The following is an 8,263-nucleotide window of genomic DNA, read 5'->3' as shown; positions in this document are numbered from 1 at the left end:
GTTACAATGTTAAGGAATTCAAGGGTCTTCATGAATGTTGACATGTATTAAATTTATGATAAAAATAATAATCCAAATTGAAAGTTCTAGACTCTAAATTTATTAAAAGACAAGACTTAAAAATTAATTAATCATATGAGAAACTAATCTAATTTACAACTTATGTTAGTTACAACTTATGTTAACTTTATTTTCTAATAATTTAGGATAGTTATTCTTTAAATATGTAATATGTGTATAATGAGTTTTATACTCTTTTAGTTTTATAGGATATTACATTAGTACTCTCAAAAAACTGAGTACTCAGCGAGTAATTCTGAGATTTGGACGACACTGATAATGATAATATTATGTATGTAACTAGTTAAAGACCCGTGAATTCGCGGGATTCTTTAAAAGAATTTGTTATAGTAAAGTATAATCGGGCTAAGTTATTGAGGATTAATTATTGATTATTACACATTACGGAGTATTTGATAAGTGATATGTTGAACTTGAAATAAGCTAGAATAGTGTAAGGAAATTCAAATTTAACACCGTTGAAACATTATATTGTGGAGTAATAGTCGCGAATTGGTGGGATCTTGATAGAAATCTGATGTAGTGAAGTATCACATTTTAAAACTATATGTATATTTTATTTAGTTACATATCACACAATTGATAGAATAAAAGAATCACAATCTCTAAACATATTTCTTAGTGTTTCGGTTGATTTTCTATAATTTTCACATTCCAGTTTCAAAGATCTACTTGAAAGAGTTTCACAATGGCTGCACAAAGCAAGTTGTATCTATTCGCTCGTCTAAATAAGTTTTTACCGAACACTATAATTCTGCATATTTAAATCATTAGCTACACTTTACACTCATCTTTAATTTTAAAAGCACTCAAATAGATAGTATGGGTTAAAACGACACCTATAATACATACTATTATCATTATAATACACAAAGCTAGGAAAAAATGGGACATTGTAAATTTGACAGAATGTTATGGGACATATTACTTCATACTTGGCTTGTGCCTTTGTGACTACTTAAAATATCATCAATAATTGGGTATATACTATAAATACTTTGTCGGAGTATGACCTTCACATATTGAAATATCTAAGGCCCCGTTTGGCTCGCGAAATATTTTTTGATGGAATGAAATACACTAAGGGAATTGCATTTTGAAGGAATTATTTTCCAAGGAATTAGATTACATGTTCATTTAGTGATTAAAGTGGTCAAGGAATCTGAAGGTGATTAAGTAATTTGAAAGAAATACCCCTTTAATAAATAATATTTTTTTTATCGATTTTGGTGACCAAAGAACTCAACCCTAACCCTAAACATTAAACCCTAACCTTTAAACCCCCAACCCTAACCCCTAAACTCTAAACTCTAACCCATAAACTCTAAACTTGAAACAACCCAACCCATATTCCATACGATAATTTTTTTTTTATAATAACAAACCATTAGCGCCCAATTAAACGGTTACATATAACCCATTTAAACAATATCACAAGTTAAATGTTTACAAACGGCTCGAAGGCCCTTAACAAATGTAATACAAGTTTGACCAATTCACAAATGATAGTTTTAAACCAAACAACACTTCGAGCATGGTTTGGGGCTAAACTACCCAAAGCACTAGGCCAACTTCAAAAGCTTCGACAAGCATCAACAAGGGACACCTAGTGCCCAACAACCCCTTTTCCCTTATCCGCACCTGCATCTAAAAAGATAAACAACGAGAGGGGTAAGCTAATGCTTAGTGAGTGCACCAATTATACGAATACATATACAACCTACTTACTTGCAATCACTTACGCATTTACCGCATGCATGCTAGCAATATAAATAATCATACCATCACAAGTATATTATTAAACCTTCGACCACACAAGCTAGCACAACAAAAGCATATAACTTGAACAATATAATATGCTATACTACAACACACAACCATCGTTAACCAATCGTACAAAGGAACGATATTTAAAAGACCGCCGGAGTTCATAACATCCATTAGTGCACTTAACACATCGTACACTAACCCCACGGGTGGCATCTTAACACGTCGATACTTCACCCCGGGTGGTGTCTTAACACGTCGACACTTCACCCCGAGTGGTGTCTTAACACGTCGACACTTCACTCGTTACATCCCTCGGAGTGGCATCTTAACACGTCGATGCTTCACTCCCAAGTGGTGTCTTAACACATAGACACTTCAGTCGCCACGTGAGAAGTGGTGTCTTAACACGTCGACACTTCACAACTCAACTACACAAATAAATACATCATATATGCACGCATATAATTATTTCACTCACCTTAACACGTCGGTGATGATCAAACACTTCCGTATGCTTCAAAGCAAAGTACCTAATACATAAGTACACATTCAATACACAACTAGTTGGACCAAACACCAACATTCACACTTGAGCATTTAATGACCCGTTTGCATTAAATGACTCATTTATACCAAAACCGCCCATTAATGGCCAAGACACAATATATATCACTAAAAGCTAGTGATTATAGTCCAATATCCACAACTAACACCATCTAAGGTATTTTCACACCCATTTCACCCAATTAGGTCAACCATGACTCATTTGACCCATTTTAACACTTAAACCTACAATTTGGTTAATCTTAACCCATTCACTAATCTTTCATCACTTACAAGTGTAATAGTGACTAACAACACCATTTAACACTTACAACCTCAAATCATAAGACCAAACCCTAGGTTATAGCTATTTAGGGTTTCCTTTCGTTAATATATGATAATGCTACAAACAAACATATATTTTCTAGCATTATCCTTCCAGAAAGACAAGCTTTTAGTTGCAATTGTTCTATTTACAAGTGATATTCGTTTAAATAATAAAAGGTGAAGAAAAAAGGCAGAATCGACGATTTGAAGACGTAAATGGCCAAAAAGCTAAAAAGTACAAGTTACAATCCAAGAGGTTCAAATTATTGATGAATAACGTCTAAAAATTATAAAAGTACAAGTCACGGAATGCAAAGTACAAGATATCTCAGCGTACAAAAAGACGTTTGAAAATCCGGAACCGGAACTTAAATCGAGAAATAACGTACAACTCAACGGAGCTGAAAGTACAAGTTAACTATGCACAAGAATATAATATAATATATATATATAATTAATATAAATTATATATATATATTATATATTTAAATAATATGTCGACAAACTAAAATACAAAACAATATGAGCTGGAGCAGCCCTCCATGCGATCGCATGGGATTTGGGCATCACAGCCATGCAATCGCATGGGGCCAAAAGTCTGGCCAAGTCTATAAATTGATTATTTTTCGGCCGATTTTAGTACACCAAAAACACCAGAGATTTTTAATCTCTTTTCCTTTCTCTATTTCTAATTTATATTCAAGTTATAATTTTAATTTAAGTTAATTTTAATAATAAGGTTATTGTAACAAATATTTTAAGGTTTTGTAAGTCAAAACTCTGTCCGTGTAACACTACGCGATTAATACTCATTGTAAGTTATGTTCAACCTTTTTACTTTAATGTCTCGTAGCTAAATCATTATTATGCTTATTTGAGCCGAAGTAATCGTGATGTTAGACTAAATATTAAGACCGGGTTATTGGACTTTGGACCATAATTAATGTTTGAACAAAGACCGACACTTGTGGACATTGGACTATGGACTATTAATAGATGGGGGGTATTGTCTAATAGAGTGACAACTCATTGGAGTCTGTCGAACCTATCTTCAATTTAATTAGCCTAATAATTAAATAATGATTATGGTTGTCCTATTTAGTGACGTTCATACGGAGTCTATTATAATCATTTAATTAATTATTCGGGTTGGGTAATTGAGTATTCAAACTGATTAAGTGGGTAAATTAATAATCATATCTAATTAAAACAGGGGTAGATTATATACAGTGATAACTGGTGTAATTGTTAATAGAAGTGATAACTGCGTCACAGTTTAAATCCTTAATTAGTTGGACTATTTGACTTCGGGTATAAGGGTAATTTGACGAGGACACTCGCATTTTATATTTATGACCGATGGACTATTATGGGCAAAAGCCAGATAGCCATATCAAATAAACCAGAACAAAGAACAATTAACCCGGGGTAATAATATATAACCAAAACGTCAAACATCATGATTACGAAAGTTTAAATAAGCATAATTCTTTTATTTCATATTTCATTGCTATTTCATTTACTAGCAATTTATTTTATCGCAATTTACATTATTGCAAAAACTAAAAATTTGACAAACCGGTCGTTAAACGGTAAAAACCCCCTTTTTATAATAATAATAATACTATATTATATATAAACTTATATTATATATATATATAAACTTATGTTTTTATAGACACAATAAGGCTCCCTGTGGAACGAACCGGACTTACTAAAAACTACACTACTCTACGATTAGGTACACTGCCTATAAGTGTGTAGCAAGGTTTAGGTATATCCATTCATTAAATAATTAAATAATTTGTGTAAATTGTAGCGTAATTAATAGCATTTCTATATCTATTTTATATATACCTCGTTGCACATCAAGTATTTTTGGCGCCGCTGCCGGGGAACTTTGTGGTTAAAGTGAAAAAAAAAAATATTTAAGTTTGTATTTTTAATTAAATTAAGTTTTGAAAATTAAAAACTAAAAATTAAAAACCAAAAATTAAAATAAATAAAAAAGTAATCGGCCCAGCACTGTAGCAGGCCCAAACATTCGGCCTGTAACCAACTCCATGCGAATGCATGGAATTAGTTCACAAACTCCATGCGATTGCATGGAGTGATTTGACAGACCTGAAACCTCAGCCCATCGAATTAGGGTTAATTAATTTATAATTAAAATAATTAATAATAATTTAGGGTTTTATTATATTATTATTTAGTTTTAGTTTTAACTAATTTGTATTTTTAAGTTTTAATTAGTTTTAAATTATAAAAATTAAATACTTCTATAAAATAAATAATATAAAAATAATATTTTTATAAAAATTGTATTTTTAATACTTCAGTTTATTTTTATAATTTGTATTTTTATCGTTTATTCGTAATTTTTAATAATTGTCGTTCGTAATTAGTTTTAAGTTAGTATTTGCCGTAGTAATTTTATATTTCTAAAATTTTAGACTTCGCCGTAAAATCCCTTAAGTGCTTTTTCCTTAGAATTAAGATTTAGGCGCTTTAGAATCTTGCGACGCCACTTTAAGTTTATAGATTTTAGTGCTTTTTAATTGTCGTCTTTCATATAGATTTGCATTTTTAAGTTTTAATACATTTAGGCGCAAACTTATTAGATTTAGTTTTTAGACTTTTAAGTTTCGACGTTTTTTTTCTTATTTTTAAATTTTCAACGTTTTTCGACGAGCTTTTTCTTTTTCATTTCTACGCTCTAGTTTTTAGGACTTAGAATTTTCTTTAAATTTCGTCGGAAAATTATTGTAAGCAATTAAATTGATAGGCATCCAAATTTTCTGGTTCGTAGTAATAGTTGGATTTGTTAGTGGCGAGTTGTGGACTTCCGATTTAAAGGGTCCTGGCTACCTGCTGCATCATTTGGCTATTCGAAACGTGGACAAAATCAGAAAAGTCTATTAATTTGATAACTTATATAATTTTTAATTCTATAACTAATAGGATATTCAGTGAATGTACCGAGCGAAACGTTCACCACCTTTCGTACGTTCACCACCTGTAACTCGATCAAGGCATCTAGCAAATATTGCTGCCATTGAATTTTTAGAATCATCATCTAGTCGAACAAGTACTTCAATTCAAATTTCTGATAATCCATTTTTTGAACCCGACTTCGCAATTGAGAACCCGGAGGATATTCAGGGACAATTCCAAGATCCTGAACTATTAAACATTCCTCCTGAACCACAATTTATTCAAACGGAGTTTGTCGAAGAAGGAACCGTTAAATCAGAATCTTCTAGTGCTTCGGATTCAACTAGTCAAAATATGGAAGATCTAGAACCTCAAACTATGGAAGACCGAATGAGAGCCACACGTACGGGCCAAGGTCATGCCATTACTCAACCAGAAGTTACTGCACCAAATTTTGAAATCAAAGCACAAATTATACACATGGTTACTAATCAATGCCAATTCGGTGGTACAGCAAAAGAAGATCCAAACGAACATCTTCGAACCTTTAATAGAATTTGTACTTTATTTAAAATCCGAGAAATTGAAGATGAAATGATCTATCTTATGTTGTTCCCTTGGACTTTAATTGGGGAAGCTAAAGACTGGTTAAAATCATTACCAGAAGGAGCAATTGATACATGGGATGCCTTAGTGGAGAAATTTCTTCAAAGATTCTTTCCGGCATCTAAAGCCGTGAGACTTCAAGGAGAAATTGCCACGTTCGCGCAAAAGCCAAATGAAACGTTATTTGAGGCATGGACAAGATTCGAAAAGATGTTGAGAGGATGTCCTCAACACGGTTTAGACACTTTTCAAATAGTTCAAATATTCTATAAAGGCGTCAACATCGCTACAAGAAAAGACATCGACACAGCTACCGGTGGTTCCATTATGAAGAAAACCGCAACCGAAGCTCACAAGATTATTGATAAAATAGCCTCCCACTCTCATGAGTGGCACCAAGAGAAAGATATCTTACATTCATCCAACGCGGCTAGAGGCGATTCTAGCCATGACTTTGATTCTGTTTCCGCAAAAATAGATGCTTTTGAAAGACGAATGGAAAAGATGACTAAAGATATTCACGCAATACAAATCAGTTGTGAGCAATGCGGTGGACCACACTTAACGAAGGATTGTAATGTCGAGCAAATGATGGAACAACGTGAGAATGTTTCCTACATAAACCAAAGGCAGGGAAATAATTATCAAAATAATTATCAACAGCCAAGGCAAAACCTAAACCGAAGTCAAAACATTCATTACAATCCAAATGGACCCAACAATAACAATAATAATCAAAACAACACTTTCAATCAACAAAGGCCAGGCTTATATAAACAACCACAACAAACTGAAAAGAAAAAGTCAAACCTGGAAGAAATGGTATTAAAGTTAGTTGAATCTCAAAAACAATTTATTACATCTCAAACCCAAACAAATGAAAGGTTTGATCAGTCATTTAGAACTCAACAAACTTCCATTTTAAATCTAGAAAAACAAGTAGGTACTCTAGCGGGCCTGATGAGTGAAAGGAAACAAGGAAAGTTACCAAGTAATACTAAAATAAATCCTCGGAATGAAAATGTTAACATGGTTTCAACGAATTCTGAAAAACCAGAAATAAAAGAGGAAAAGATTTCAGACGATGAAAAAATCACACCACCACCAGGTTTTGAAAAACCAATATATGCACCATACAAATAACCTATTCCATTTTCAATAAAAGTTGAATATGAGCAAGAAATAGGTAATAAAGTTTGTGTTGGTGATACCTCGAAAAGGAAGAGGAAGAGTAAGCAAGAACAAGAAACCAAAGCCGTAAAAATAGAACCATTGAATAATATTCCACCGGAATTTCCACCTAAGTCGGGTGATCCGGGTGAATTTATTGTTCCTTGTTTACTTAGTGATTGTGTCATGTATAATGCACTAGCAGATCTAGGTGCAAGTGTGAGTATTATCCCTCTTTCATTATATAAGAAGTTAGATGTAGGAGGGTTAAGTCCAACAAAAATGAGTGTTCGATTCTTTGACCAAACCATTAGACACCCAGTTGGAATTGCTGACAACCTACCCATTCAAGTAGGTAATTTAACCTTTCTAGTCGAATTTGTTATCATAGACATAGAAGAGGACTCAAACTTTCCTCTACTTTTAGGTTGACCATTCTTAGCGTCCACCAAGGCGTTAATTGATGTAAGAGAAGGTAGAATGACACTTAATGATGGTGAAAAATCGATCACCTTTGTGGGTCAAAAATCTAGATCTCCACCAACCAAAACGTTGAACCAATAACTCCAACGGTAGTGCTTAACAATGTTAAAACGCCTAAATGTGGGGAAGATGAAGTAACACCTAATGATGACCAGATAACAAAGAACCCCAATAATGATACGAAATTAGATTACCTCGTTATTAACAGTTCAATGAAAAAGCTTTATAAACGAGTTCACGATGCTAGGATTAAGGGGAACTTTAAGTTATGTAACCGATTAGTATCCAATCTGTCATCAAAAGAAAAAGAGAAATTAGTTGATTTTGTGAAGATTACAAAAGAAACCGA

General features: G+C 32.9%; 1 non-coding gene across 1 annotated transcript; it reads right to left on the bottom strand.

Moving 5' to 3' along the window:
• Nucleotides 1-6,393: 6,393 nt before the first annotated feature.
• LOC139878932 (small nucleolar RNA R71) lies at nucleotides 6,394-6,500 on the bottom strand. The gene has a single exon (XR_011769793.1). It is a non-coding gene; the product is annotated as a small nucleolar RNA R71 (small nucleolar RNA).
• Between the last annotated feature and the right edge of the window lie 1,763 nt (nucleotides 6,501-8,263).

The sequence above is a fragment of the Rutidosis leptorrhynchoides genome, chromosome 11 (genome assembly GCF_046630445.1).
Source record: "Rutidosis leptorrhynchoides isolate AG116_Rl617_1_P2 chromosome 11, CSIRO_AGI_Rlap_v1, whole genome shotgun sequence".
Lineage (NCBI taxonomy): Eukaryota > Viridiplantae > Streptophyta > Magnoliopsida > Asterales > Asteraceae > Rutidosis > Rutidosis leptorrhynchoides.
Note: the sequence above shows the minus strand (reverse complement) of the source record. Positions and strands in the feature narration are given on the sequence as shown.